Raw genomic sequence first — 15,853 nt, 5'->3', positions numbered from 1 at the left:
GTATGCGTTTGAAAGGTTATTGAGTCTTAGCTTTGAGGCGGGACTTTCTATTATACATCCGCCATATTGGGCGTTGTAATTCCCAAGTTCTCTGTCTCGGGCTAACTAGTCTTTGTTCCTATTGCACAATCAAACGAAGAAGTTGATTTGTTATTTATTTTACATTCAAAAATATAAATTTGCAATTTTTTTACAGGGCATTTAATCTAAACGACATGGTACAAAATCATTCAGTATCGTAGTATTTACATTTTGCATGGTACTTAACAGAATTGCAAAAATATTTTATGGTAATTTTTTTGTTTATTTGAAAGAAATAGCCTATATGTACACATTAAAACATTAAATGTGCTTTACAGTGAAATAGTTTTGTTGTAAACAATCAAATCAAATGCTAAATATATGCCATCAGAAACGCCATTTCCTGTTTACATTTCAAATGTTCACATTTCTCTTGCCATACATTCCCAAATGATGTTTGCCTTATATTTGAGTATTAGGTGGAACTGTATGTGTCAGATGATGTCCAATCTATAGTGTATGTTTGCTCATCTTTACCATAAACTCTGCTAGAGCTGGACCATTTGTCTCTTTTTTTTTCAAGTTGTACATTTAAAGGGTGTGAGCAACTGTGTTTATGGTAACTTTGTTTCCCCAAAGTGCTAGGTTTGGCACATTGTAGGCTACTGTATAGATAATAACAATAATTTTTAACAAGTTCTCTCTCTACAGTATCTGTGATCAGTGTGTAAGTGCCCGAGGATCTCTTAAAAAGTGCTGCTCACTGGTCTGATCTGTTCAAACTTGATTTCAGGACAGACTTAGGAAACTATTTAAAGATTGACAGACATTTTTGCCCAGATTTTTATTCCACTTTTTCATCAGTGCATGAGCAACTGTGGCTTTTGTATCTCAGACATTGAAGACATTAAATGCATTTTCAGCCATTAAAATGAGCATTCTACTGCATTTTTATTTAAGAGCAATACGTGATCAATACAAAGGATCAGCTACACAAATCACCCATTTGCAACCAACACAACAAAGATCCTGTAACGTGTTCTGCTTTCGGAAATCAGAATGTAAACTAATTTCTTAGGGGAATTCTTGAAGTCCGTTTTGAATGGACGAGATCTGTAAAGGACGTGTGTCTCAATATGAATGACAGCTGTATTAAGACTCATACATTGAGAGGTAACCTGGAGGGAAACCAAAGAATTAAATAAACATGTTACTTTGGTTTTCTACCCAACTGGTTTACAGGGCAAATTTGCAGATCACTATGTTTCAGCACAACCCTTAGATTAACAAAAAGCTTTCATAAACACTCTTTTGGGGGGATGTTAAATGGGTAATCGTCCTCTTCTTCCAACTTAAAAGTTTGCAAGGTCTCATTCATGCGGCCAAATGGCACGGGAGAGCGTGGCTCTTAATTCTCATCTCCATTTCAGCCCTTTAGAGAAAGATCTGCTTGGGATTGTGCACATTTTGCATGGTTTTCCACTTGAGATTAAAAACACATTGTGTTTGTGTGTAAACTGCATCATGGAAAACTGGATTTAGAAGTTCACAGAGAACGTTGGTATACAAGAATTTGTTCTTCACGTGAACACACATCACATGCACTTTCAGTCTATTGCGCAAAAATTAGTATGTTACATACAAATGTTATAAAGAAGGTTATTTAGAAAATAAGAAGATCTTAAATATTATTGAAAAGGAATTTATTGGTGCTGTTTGCAAGGGCAAAGTCTTACACACTTAGATGCGTAACTTGCATCGTTTGTGCTCAAGTGTTGGGGGCGCTACTTTAAAACTTACCAAGCTACATGCTACTCATAAAGAAATGACAAACTAAAGTCAAGCTTCTCTTTAAAAAGTGTCTAACCACACTGACGATACAGTATTTCAATGATAAATAATATGCAAAAATGTTTGAAATATACAACGATCATAGTGTGGAGCGGAGGGGGGGGTGGGGCCGGGCTGGAATGTCGCAACACCGGTCCCCAATCGGCCTGATGGGGCGCACGAGGGATAAAGGCAGACGGTGATGATGATTCGAGAGAGAGAGAATTACGGGCATGTCCGTCATGTATGTGTTTATGTTTGTGTGTTTTGGTTTAAGTTTTCATTCAATTATTATTTATATTGACAAGCCGGTTCTCGCCTCCTCCTTGCCCATCTTAACACCCTTACATTGGTGCTGAAACCCGGGAAGGAGGTGGGATGCCCGTTGCCGTCCACCCAGGGGAGTGCTGCTGCCATGTGCCGGGTGACGGAGTAGCCCCGACACGGGGAACGGCCGCCGTTCGCGGGGCGAGTGGGGACTGGATTCCCCGACCGCCTGGAGCGAGGGAGCCGCTGCCGGGGGCGGAGGAGTGCCCTGCCGTCCCCAAAGACGTGGAGGGGACGAGGCAAGACCGCCGTCCACGAGGGGAGGAGGGAAGCAACTCCCCGACCGCCTGGAGCGGTAGGGCCGCTGCCAGGGGCGGAGGAGTGTCCCCCACATGCCGCCAGAAAAGTGGAGGGGTGTTCTGTCCGCTGGGGGTCGGAGGTTTGACTCTGGTCCGCCCGGGGAGGAGCAGCTGTCGTCCGCCGAAGAGTGTTTGAGGACCACACGACGGTACATCAGAGAACCGGTGAATGAGCTTTTTCTCTCTCTCTCCTCTCTCTCTTATGCACCATGTTGGCCTTTTCCCTCACCTATTTTGTTTTTTTTTGTTGTTGTTTTCCCTTCCTGACTCCTCCCAGGTAGAGGAAGGCGGGGATGACCTGACGGGGCGCAAAGCACACCTCTCCCCAGGGAAAGAGGGGGGTGGGGGGGGGGGTATGTCATGCTGGTGGCAACCCGGCCTGAGGTAATGCCGGGAGGAGTGTGGAGCGGAGGGGGGCGGGGCCGGGCTAGAAAGTCGCACACCGGTCCCCAATCGGCCTGATAGGGCGCGAGGAATAAAGGCGGCCGGTGACGACGGTTCGAGAGAGAGAGAATTACGGACATGTCCGTCATGTATGTGTTTATGTTTGTGTGTTTTGGTTTAAGTTTTCATTAAATTATTATTTATATTGACAAGCCGGTTCTCGCCTTCTCCTTGCCCATCTTAACCCCCTTACACATATGATATTATAATTCTGCATTTAGAAGTTCTATGTGTAATTAGGGTGACATCATTAAAGGAATGTTCCGGGTTCAATACAAGTTAAGCTCAGTCGACAGCATTTGTGGCGTAATGTTGATTACCAAAAATAAATTTTGGTACTTCTCTCCTTTTCTAAACATAAAAAGCAAAAATCTAAGTTACAGTACAGTGTGGCACTTACAATGGAAGTGAATGGGGGGCCAATTTATGATGATTAAAATATTCACTTTTTTTTTTTAAATGTATAGCCACAAGAGATAATTAATACATATGTAAAAATGGTTTTAATGTAATAAAATTGCAAACTAACCTTTTCTGTGTAAATTTATAGCCAATTTTACAACCGCGTTGCCATGACGATGTAATGTCATCAAACCCAAACCCATTTAAATGACCATTTAAACAACTTTACAGCTCAAATAATACACAAGTATTAACAGAAGAATTAATGTAAGTGCTTTTATAAAATAACAAGCTTCACATTTTTGTGTTTAAATCCTCCAAAATTGGCCCCATTCACTTCTATTGTAAGCACCTCACTGTCACCAGGATTTCTGCTTTTTATAAAGAAAAGGAGGGACGAGTCAAAATAAATTTTTGTGGTTATCAGCATTATGCTACAAATGCTGTGGATTGAGCTTAACTTCTATTGAACCCAGAATGTTCCTTTAAATTTACATATACATTTATGTAAAAAAAATAATTGAATAAACCTACTGAACACTCTATTTTATATAGCCTAACTCGGAAGTCGACATAGAGTGATAAACAGGTAGCAATTAACTAAATATTTCATTTTTGTTCAAAAACAAAGACGTAACTTATGGCAATATCCCTTTAAGGCCGTGCAAGCGTTCAAGTAAATCAGTGAATCATTTATAAGAACTAGTTCATTTACACGAACCATCCGAATGAATCGACACACTAAAGGCGTGGTCACATTTACCTCTGCATGGCGAAATTCAACAGGTGAAGAAGGCGTGGTCAGATGTTGAAAGCACGTTCATTTAAATTCCTTGTCTGATTCCTCCCTTGGCTCCATTGCTGTAGCGTCACTTACTGGAAAATGTAGTTTGTTACTGGAAAATCTGCACTATTGTAAAAATAGCGAAATTACTGTCAAGTAACGTCACTTCCCCAACACTGTGCCACACACATGAACTATACCTCAAATAATTTGTCTGATTGACAGATGCAACTCGAGATGCAACTTAGTGACAAGCAAATTGGTGTCCAGTCACAGGTCAAGCCGAGCATCTGTGGTCATCTGGGATATTAAGAGGGTGTTGGAACCAGAGCCCAGAGGTCACACTAGATGGAGACTGGGGTTGAAATTGTCGTGGATCTCTTTCACCAAAGCCTGACTTCAGAGTCAGAAGCCATTGTACTGCTGGACACACAATCTGACCCCATTTGCAACCCAAAACACAACTGTCCCGACTCCTGTTTTTATGAACGGAAATAGCCTGAGAGGATTAGAGTGTCAGTCCGACTCAATTGTGGTGGAAAAAACAAGACATTCACAAGCGACATTATACATTGTATTCGGTTAATTTTTGAGGTGTGTGACTTTAACCCTCAGAGACCCAATCATAGATGATATATTCTCTATTTCCCGCCTTGATCATATTTTTAGGAGGCTTCTGATAAGCATATTTTGATTTGGCAAGAATTTGGAGTGACTTTAATAAACAAGTGTAGGCTAAAAGTTTTCCGCCTACTGTACAAAATAGATGTTGTTTGATTGCTGTAAACAAAAGTGGCAATTTTATAGTGGTAATTGTTTTAATATTGAAAGGGCATTGCTAGGGTGTAGGGTTAGGATTTTTTTTGCCATTCAAACTTGCTACACAAGATCGGATTCCAATGGGATATGCACAAAAATGTGATTTGGACTGTCAGTCTGACCATAGCTTTAGAAAGGTTATAGCACTCCTCTCCTCAACAAGCCACGTGATTTTAGGTGTCATTCACATCCATAGCACAAACCGTTGGCGGGAAGAGAAACGATCCAAAGTTTATCCAAAGCAATAGTAAAAGTGACGTTTGCTACCGCTAAATATGTAACACATTCAACTTTTTGTTCTCTCTCACTCTCTCTCTCTTTCTCCACTTTTCTCCCCAATTTGGAACGCCCAATTCTGCAATGCACTCTAAGTCCTCGTGGTGGCGTAGTGAGCTCGCCTCAATCTGAGTGGCGGAGGACGAATCCGAGACCGTCAATCCGCGCATCTTATCACTTGGCCTGTTGAGAGCGTTACCGGGGAGACATAGCGCATGTAGAGGCCCACGCTATTCTCCGCAGCATCCACGTACAACTCACCACGCGCAGGGCTGATCTGGCATACCGGTAATTTTCCCTATGGGCTGACGCACTTTGGTGCCGATTTCGTGAGAACTGAGCAGGCTGTGGCTCAGTTGGTAGAGCGGATCAGCCACTAATCGCAGGGTTGGTGGTTTGATTCCCGGCCCACACGACTCCACATGCGAAAGTGTCCTTGGGCAAGACACTGAACCCCGAGTTGCTCCCAATGGCAGGCTAGCGCCTTGCATGGCAGCTCTGCCGCCATTGGTGTATGAATGTGTGTGTGAATGGGCGAATGTGTCACAGTGTAAAGCGCTTTGAATACCGCTAAGGTTAAAAAGGTGCTATATAAGTGCAGACCATTTACCACAAAAAGGCGCCTCGATATGCAGAAAAGGACAGCGAACACCCCTCCCCACCAACAACTTTTGGGCCAGTTGCCATGTAAAATCATGGGCTGATTTCAATCAACTGTGCCCCACTGAGAGCTAGAACCACATTATAGAGACCACAAGGAGGTTACCCCACGTGATTCAACCCTCCCTAGCAACCGGGCCAATTTGGTTGCTTTGGAGACCTGGCTGGAGTCATTCAGAACACCCTGGATTCAAACTCGCAACTCCAGGGGTGGTAACCAGTGTCTTTACTTGCTGAGCTACGCAGGCCGTATTTAACGGGATACTCTGTTCAACTTGGTTCCGAAATCGGCTCAGTGGCATTCAGTTCAAAACTTGCTTCCAAAGTCTGGTGCAGCCCAACAAACCTCCCTTTGTTGGGAATATAATGGTGAAATACAACTCCAAACTGTCTAAATGGCAAGCATTAAAAAAGCTTTGACAAAAACATGTTGTCTTTGATATTTTTGTCTTCGGTGCTGGATAGTAGACCGCAGGGGTTTGTTTTTCCATGCAAATACCACAGAAAAATGGGCCATAATGTGTGAATGCAAGTTGCCCTAGGATGTCGGTAAAAAAAGATGAGAAAAAAGGGATGATTCTAACTTTGATGCCATGTCTTGTGTTTCGTCTAGAAAGTTCAGTCTCTCTCATTGTTTCTCTGTTGCTCTCAAGTTCAATTTCATCAGTGTCTTCTCTTGGGGCACACAGTACATAGAGGACATAGAAACAGCAGACTTTAATGTGTTGAACATTTCTTAATGTGTTGATTATAGATGACGATACTCAAAAACACCATTTTGTTTACAGTGTCTGTAAGTTTAGTATATCTAGATTCATATTTATTTATCTTTCTATAAAGGCATATCATTACTCAAAGCTCATGTAGGATATGCAATACTGTTTATTTAAAAAATATATATTTTGCATTGTGAATTAAAGGAATATTTCATCCAGAAATGGAAATTCTGTCATCATTTACTCACCCTCATTTTGTTTCAAACATGTATGACTTTCTGTCTTCTGTGGAACACCAAAAGGAGATGTTGGGGAGAATGAGTCCGTCACCATTCACTTTAACTGCATTTCTTATACAATGTACGTGAATGGTGACTGAGGCTGATATTCTGCCTACCTTCTCCCTTTTTGTTCCATGGAAGAAAGAAAGTCATGCAGGTTTTTTTACATCATGAGCGCTAGTAAATAATGACAGATTCGTCTTTTTAAAAAATATATATATTTTATTAAATATCCCTTTAACCCTATAACGCTGTTTGTATCAAATATGATAAACAACTTTTGAGGCCCCTGTCTCTCTCTCTCTGTTAAAGCTGAAAAAATAAAGTATGGAATGTAAGTTTTACATGTTTATGGCACCATCTAGTGGTTATTTGTGAAAAGAAAAGTGGTTTCAATGTTTATATCGATCCATTTAAATTTCTGGCAGACTTGTGTGAAAGTGACTCTTATGTTGGGATAAACGACAGCTGATTTAAACAAACAAAAAATAACAGTAATGATTATATTGTTACTGATATATTAAAATGAGTATTTACCAAATATAAGCACCTTGTGCTTGGTTAAAATGTTGTATATTATTTTATTGAAAAGTCATGTTGAAATTACATGTATCCTGATACCTGCTTTTGAGGTTTATCTCTCAATCAACATTACATTACATTCATGCCCATTATAAATAAATACAAATAAAAAAATCATAGAGCTTTGAATATTTTGACATATACTTTTTATAAGATATATTTAAAGTGTGAACTAATATTTCTGTGTATTTTCATATATGCAGCCTGCACTGTCGTTATAAAGATCTCATTATTTTACATTACAAGCTATGATGATGTCATCTTACCATAAGTTCCTGAGACTCATTGTTATATTGTTTTGCGATTTCCCTTTTTTAAATTTCAATATAGTGTTTGGTGCATACAATACGCTAAAAATATTTTAGTGAAAAAATTATATTTTATTCATATTTTATGCGATGTGCTGAATTGAACTGATACATTTCAATCCATATTTATACACAAAAGATCTTGAGAAAAATTATATCTGAAAAGCCCAGGGAGTCTAATACTAATAATAAAAGTAAAATAAATCAAATAAAAACGTCCTACATAAAATTGAATTGCTGGTCCTCAGGAGGATAATGACCTTTAAAGTAACAAATATGATACATAAAAAAATAAAATACAAAAAATATGCATTTTTATTCACTTATTATTTTTAGATTTCATCTAATGGTACTAAAAACAGTTTATTGTAAAAAAAAAAAAAAATTGCATTTTCTGACAATTCTTGCATATGTCATTCTTTACAGGGTTAAGTCATCTCTTTTTCTACATTTTCTTCCATTGATTTTATTTACTCTTTTATTTATTATACAATTTGTATTGTTATTGTACCTCTTTTCCACCTACATATTGTGGCCCCAAAATATTTGGACACTTAAACCACACACATACTAAAATATGAATATCACTGCATTAGCTAAATAAACATCAATCAAAGTGTCATTTGTTCTAAAGTAAGATAGCACACTTAACACACTTTTCGTGCCAGACATTTAAAAAAAGAAGTGTTACGTTCAAAGTAAAGACAAAGTATTTCCAGCAGCAGTTTGAGTGCAGACTTCACTTGTTTTCAGATTTTTGTATCATATCTAAAGCAAGTGTAAATTAGGTGTCTAAATATCTTTTGTGGCCACTGTACTGTATATACAGTATATGGCATACAAATAGCCCCTTATAACTCATGCACAGTAATTTGCAATTCATTCTGACCATATTAAGTGCATTATTGTGCTACTTTGCACTTAAAATACACAGCCTCACAACATGACATGAACATGTGAAATTAATTTTAAAAGAAAAAGAGAATGGAAAATCCCTCCCAGTATCCACAGTCCATGCCCTAACCGCAAAACGCTGTGAATAAAATATCCGTAATGACATTAAAATTGTCTGGAACATTAACCTCAGCGTCATACGACTAAATTAGACAGCTCTGTGCTTTTTGAAGACCAGCCCGCATTGCAGCTCCCCATCGAGCGTTCACGGTGGTACGGACGTCCACTTAGTCTACCGCCCAGTCTCCGTACCGATCTCCATGGCGTTTGCAATTACGATAGGAACCATGAAGCCTATCCACTGGCCTGAGGGACAGCTGGGCCCTGTTATTTGTCAGTAAAGCTCTGTTTCTCAATGTGGGAAAACGGACCACAAAATGCCCCTGGAGGTCTGGCTGCATTCTGCCCGTTGTGTGCACAAGCCAGTGAAACTCCATTCCAGGCAGCAAGGAACCATTTTAGTGAAAACATGTTTTCTGTACACAACACTGGCATCTTTCAGAGCAATCGCTAATTGGAAAAACTTGAGATGGAGATTTGGGATTTAACAATGGCACTGTGTCTTTTACTGTACGGTACACCGGGGACCTCCTCGGAAAATCAATTTTTCCTGGTTCTTTACTTTTTGTTTTACGTTTAGGACACATAATACATTTCAAAGACATCCACACAAATTGCCACAAGCAAGGCCATGGAAGAAAAAAACCCTATTCCCTTGAATATACAGTAGGCCAGAGTGAATGCAAGGTCATTCTGTAGTACTAAATGGGCTTTTTGGTGTTTTGCAGGGGAACGTTCACCAAAATCAAAATTCTGTCATTAATTGTTTATTCACCCTCTTGTCTTCCCAAACCGTATGACTTTCATTCATCAGTAAAACACAAAAGATGTTTCCAGATGTTTCTAGCATGCAAAAACAAATGAAAGTATCATAAAAGTAGATCATACAACTCAAAACTATAGCTTTGGATGAGAAAGAGACCATTTATACTGGGAATTCAGGGCTGTACAGTGCAACAGTGTTGCTCAGTGTTGATTAAAAGTGAGGAAATAAGACAAAACATTTGAACCCATTTGCACATCATGGGTTAAAAAATAATTGCCCATTTGTGCCGATAAATGGAAGCGCAGCGTAGTTCTAGCGGGAAGACTAGCAGCTGTACATCATCGCACCATTAGCGGGGTAATCCCCAGCCAATCACATGTAAGCCGTTGCTTTATAAGTCTGCTCACAATCTATCACATTGCTGTTTCAGTGTGCTAACACGGCAACCTCCACCACCCCACCACCACCAGTTGAGCCCTGTCCCGCACGGGGGTAGGCTCCTCGCCCCTGCCTCCTATCTCCGGCAGGACATGACGGTTCCGGGTACAACTCTTTCGGACTGCCGGACGGGGCTTACGCCAAAGAGAGACATTACTTTCTGCTTTACATTCATCAATTAAATGGCATCTTAAACTTCACTCAAGCTTGCGTGTCTTCCCGATAGAAGTGTAATTTCCGCCAACGAGGAGCGTTGCAACAAAGAACATGTACAATGTTGTCTGATGTCTGCTGTGCTAATGCCGTTAACAGAATGCCGTGGATGAGTCATCAGCGTCACGGTAATGTTCCTTCTATGCTGCGTGCTGGATGCGCATTACAGTCTGCATGCAACAACAGTATTACTGTTGGTCCTCAGAACCCAAATAATCCAGTGTTTCTGAGGTCCAACGGTAATATTTTTTTACATGTTTTATTTTAAAATAAATTTGAATTAGTGCAATTTTTTTTTTTGTGCACTAGCACTAATGCTAAGACCTAAGAAATCGTAGGGCCCAAACATACTTCATGCAAGTACGCAGACGCGAACGCATCGCCAACGTATGGCCAATGCCCTGTACGTGCACTCTTGCGTCGCTCTGGCAGTTACAAGCTCGGACCACAAGGGGGCGAAATGTTTTTTGAGGCGCCACGAAACCGGATGTCAATATATCGACAGTTGAGGAGTGTGTGCTTTTTTATTTGCTATCTAACTTGTTCGGAAAGACTTCTCAAATTGCTGCTCCGCCATGACAGTTGATTTAAAAAAGAAAATCCGCTGTAAAGCCCCTTGTGGCAACACTGTGAATACAGCGCATACATGCGTTAGGTTATGAATTGCGCTCTGACACGTTTCGTGAAGTCGAGCTTGCATAGCAAGATGCGTCTGCGTTTGCATACTTGCGTGAAGTATGTTTGGGCCTTTACTCCTCACTCTCAAACCTTAATTCACAGGTGCGCTCATGAGAAGAGTAGCAATGTCCGATTTTTGAATGAAGCGTTTTTCAGCAAATCTTGTCCAACTCAAATGAACGTTTCATTTACCAAACACACATCTCTCATCGGAGCGTAAATTAGGGCTACGTAAATGTGCTTGGTTTGATGCCCAGACAACGCAATGATAAAATATGAAACTGTAAAGTGTCCTTGGATAAAAGCATCTGCCAAATACATAAATGTTTATGAACTAGAGGAGACACATGTGAGATTACTGGGATCTTCAGCCAAACCTCCTGTTAAAATCAATGCTGTCTAGTAGAACCAATTGAGATTTTAAAGCGATCTCATTCGTGTTTTTCTTTCCTCCTACACAGTTTCAGCCGACCGACCTCACTTGGCCTACAAGTGCTCATTCTTTTTTCCAAACTAAGTTAAAGTTGATTTATACACCCTGGGATAATTGAATACTTGAGTCAGCTAGGCCTTATGAGGTTATAAAGCCGCCCCATCATCAGTATCCCGTCTAATGACTTTCAAATGTAACCGGCTGCCTCAACACCAATTTTCACATCAATTTATTGCACGTAAACAAGCTGTCGAGTAAATGAACTGTGAAACCCTACCGTAAAGAAATCAGAGCAGAGTGGAAATAGAAAGCGGTCTGTGTAAATGGAGATACAGGGAAGGGTTCGGGTTAGCCAAGTACATGCTAATTTTCTTGAGTCACATGTGTTGCTGTGAATGCGGCGAAGGGTGTAAGACCTCAGAGACATTTAACAAATTAAAGTGAGTAAATGATGAGAGAATTTTCATTTTTGGGTGAACTATCCCTTTAATGGGCATAAATAGTCTTCATTTAATATATGCAAATATTTTGATTTCAAAACCAGGACTCTTTTTCCTGACAAGTTTTGTGAGACCCCACTAAACAACTAAAACGACAGGATTTGTGGCCTCATTTTGATTACCATAAAAATCTCCTTTTCTTTAAAAAAGTGAGGCACTTACAATGGAAGTCAATGGGGCCAATCTGGTTAAAATACTCACAATCAATGGGGCCAATTTTTGAATATGAAGCTCATAATTTTATAAAAGCAGTTACATTAATTCTTCTGTTAAAACGTATGTTTTATTTGAGCTGTTAAGTCGTTTAAAATGTCGTTTTTCAGTAATTTTAGGGATTTAGAGTTTGTTGACATTACACCGTCATGGCAACGAAGTTTTAAATTGGCTATAAATTTATACAGAAAAGGTTAGAAAGTTATTTTATCATACTAAAATAATGTTTACATGCATTTTTCTTTTTTTGTTGTCTTGTAACTACTTTTGAAACAGTGAGTATTTTGGCCTCCATTCACTTCCATTGTAAGTATCTCATTGTGACCCCGAGGTTTGCTTTTTTTTTTTTAAGTAGGGGCGAGTCTAAATACATTTTGTGGTAATCAATTTAATGCCATAAATGCTGCCGATTGAGCTTAACTTGTATTGAACCCAGAAATTTCCCTTTAACCGACTTCAAGCTACTACATAGCAAACGTACTTATGCTAATGCAGCTGCTAATGTAGCTAGCTTGACCCCACAACAGTAGCAGCAACAATAAAACATTATTTGTCATTATAATCTATTTGGATCAGCAAAACAACACTAACTTCCTTTATTTTTCTCTCTGTTTTGATTTTTTTTTTTCGTACTCTACATTTTCGGATCTTTGTTTTATCTGTGTTTCATACGCTTCATTGTACTTTATTGTACATATATCATTCTCGTTTTCTCATGGCATTGCATATAAAGATGTAAAGGTAGATTTACACAACAAAGACTTCACGAACCAAAAAACCTTCAGGAAGACTGTACATTTACACTTTAAAGCTTAACAGCCAGTAAATATACAGTATACTGTATGGAGAGAAAGAGTAGGCACTTATTACAATACTTCATTTGTTTTTTGCACATCAGAGAAGACATAAATCAGAAAAGATAGAAAGCAGTGGTAGGTTGCTCCACCCCCCCCACCCCCCCCCACCCCACCCCACCCCATTATCGCCTCGGGAGAAAACCAGCTCAATTTCGTCTCTTTCTGTGCCAGGGATTCACACCGGCAATTTGACCTGTCAGCCGAGTCATGAATCAAATTTGAAAGGCGTGATTAGTCAAGTTGATTTATTAGAAACACGAAAGGCATATTTTCCTAGAAGAGTAGAGGACTAGGGGTAAGAGTAGTGTGATGAGGAGGAGGGCGTGGCTGGGCTGAGAGGATACACGCCTGCCGCTGAGTTGCCCAATCAGCGGGAGAGGGATGAACGAGGAGCTGCTGCCATCCACCAGGAGGCGGAGGGGCCGTTGCCATCTGCCAGGTGATGGAGGACCCGCTGCCATCCGCCGGGAGATGGAGGAACTGCTGCTGTCCACCAGGGGATGGAGAAGTCATTACCATCCCTCCTTGCCAGGGGGTGGGGAGCGGCTGAGGATGGGCCTGCGGGAGCCTAAGAAGAGCCTTTTCTCCTCTCTCCTGTCTCTCTTCCTGTCTCTCCTGCTCTTTTTCTCTCCCCCCTCTCCCTCCCCTCCACCTACCCAGGTTCCCAGCAGGCGGGGAAGACCAGCCGGCAATGGAATGGCCGAAGTGGCAACTCCTCCCCTCCAGGAAGGGGGAGAGTAAGTCAGACCAGAGATTTTCCCGGCCTGATTCTGGAACAGGGCTGGTATGTGACGAGGAGGAGGGTGTGGCCAGGCCAAGAGGATGCACGGCTGGTGCCGAGTTGCCCACTCCGTAGGAAAGGGATAAAGGAGGAGCCAAGGACACCAGAGAGAGGGAGAGAGACGCACGTGGTCGTTCTGTGTGTGTGTGTTCCTCGATGTGTCATTGTGTTTCGGTTCTGAGTTTTAAGTTGATTAAAGTCTTGTTGTTTGTTATTCCAGTGCATCCTCCTTTCCTGAACTGTAACAAGTAGCAAAGGGGGGGCAGGCTCCTCGAAAGGGGTCTGCACATATTAGCACTATTTAGTACGAGCATCTGTAGTATTTACGCTGCTGTACCGAGCATGACAAGTATCTATTACTAAATTCAGCATTTCCCATCCAGAAATCTGATATATATGGAAGCTGGATCCTGCCACAGAATAAAATATTAAAAGGGGTCATTCCGACTTATAAAGAAATAAAGTTGCAGTTGCGAGAAATAAACTCGAAATTGCGAGGTCAGTTGTGACTTTATTCCTTGCAACTGTGAGATATAAAATCCAACAATTACAAGGTAAAGTGTCGCAAATGTAAGATGTAGCCTAAAGTTGATAAAACCTCGCAATTGCTACCTTATATTTTGCAATTTAGACCATTTCTCACAATTGTGACTTTATTGCTTACACTTTCAATTTGTTCTAGCAAGTGCAAGATATAAAGTCGCAATTGCATGATAAACTAAATTGACGTTTTTTTAGATATTATTGAGTTCATACTGAGATCTCTGACTTTGGGTATGTCTGCGAGACAGAAGTAGAAGTTTCTCTGTGAACTGAAAGGATGTCTGGTGGATCTGCAGAGGGTTGTGCTGGTGTGGCAGCCTAAGGAATCTCAAATGGTCCGATTGATCGCAGACTTTGGAAACTTAGGGGCTGTTCACACTTGGCAGGTTTGGTTTGATTAAAACGAACTCTGGTGCGATTGCTCTGTTAGTGCGGTTCATTTGAACAAGTGTGAACGCTGTCACCCGAACCTTGGTGCGCACTAAACAAGTGAACCGAGACCGCCTGAAAAGTGGGTCTCGGTCCGCTTCCAAACGATCTCTGGTATGGTTCGATTGATATATGAAGACATCTAAACGGACCAAAAACAGGAAGTAATTTGCCTAATACTGACCTCAAGCATACCTGGTACTTCTCATTACAGGAGCTATGTTTCCCATAGTTCGGTACTGGTGTCAGAACCGCCCGTCAGCCGTCCTTGCAGCATATCTTCGTTTGTGTGTACAACATTGGAATTCCCAACGAGCGCATTTCGCCCAGCATCCAGCACTGTTTTGGATGTTCGGTAAGTGCCATAAAATATTATACGTCATAAAAGTTGTCCAATCAGGTCGTGACTTTTCCCTGATGCATTTGGTTTTGTATCGTTAGGTTCGGTGTTAAAAATGCCAGTGTGAACGCTAAACGAACCAGGACTAAATGTATCATTTTCATTTATGGTCCGGACCAAGAGGACCAATAGGACCAAGAGAACCGAACTACAAGTGTGAACACACCCTAAAGGAGACAAACGTGAGAACACTGGGGTCTTGTTTTTTTTTTGTTTTTGTTTTTTCAAGAGAAACATCTGAGAAGTAGAAGACAAGCAAAAGTCTCCAATTGCTCTCCATTTAATGTTATTGCTGTCAAGGAGAAACAATTGCCATTTTAAAGAGCTATCGTTTGTGACTTTCCCGATTGTAGGTAACGAAGATGTGGAAGTAAGGTTTGTAAACTTGTGGAAGTAAACACTGCGGCTTTAGATTAATTTCAGTTTCGTTTAAAGATTGAACAGACGGTTCTTCAACTATGGAGAACTAAAGATTTGTAATACAGCATAAAGCATAGCACCTGGTCTTAACCCTAAGCTAGCAAGTCATAGTTTTGCTTTCAAAAGCATGACAGTTTGTTGTATACAAAGTCAACCTGTGACTCATTGAGGCAGTATGCATGTTCCAGGCTATGCACCTTTGAGCAAAACATTTTCAAAAACTCTCACAAGCCCTCCTACTTTGGGGTTTTACCATGGTAATGCCTGGATGAGCTAAAACTGTGTAATTATAAGTTGGTTTCTGTGGTTCTGCTGCAAAAAAAAAGGACCACACAGATTCTGTGCATATGTAGATGAAGACAACAGTCTTGAAAAAAAAAAGTCTTTATAATTTATCAACAGGTCTTGTGATATTCGAG

At 40.6% G+C, this 15,853-nt stretch overlaps 1 long non-coding RNA gene across 1 annotated transcript in view; it reads right to left on the bottom strand.

The window, feature by feature from the left end:
* Nucleotides 1-15,853, bottom strand: part of LOC127653921 (uncharacterized) — a 49,437-nt gene that overhangs the window by 33,273 nt on the left and 311 nt on the right. The gene's annotated exons all lie outside the window — the stretch shown is intronic.

The sequence above is a fragment of the Xyrauchen texanus genome, chromosome 13 (genome assembly GCF_025860055.1).
Source record: "Xyrauchen texanus isolate HMW12.3.18 chromosome 13, RBS_HiC_50CHRs, whole genome shotgun sequence".
NCBI classification, from domain to species: Eukaryota; Metazoa; Chordata; class Actinopteri; order Cypriniformes; family Catostomidae; genus Xyrauchen; species Xyrauchen texanus.
This window is presented reverse-complemented; position numbering and strand designations above follow the sequence as displayed.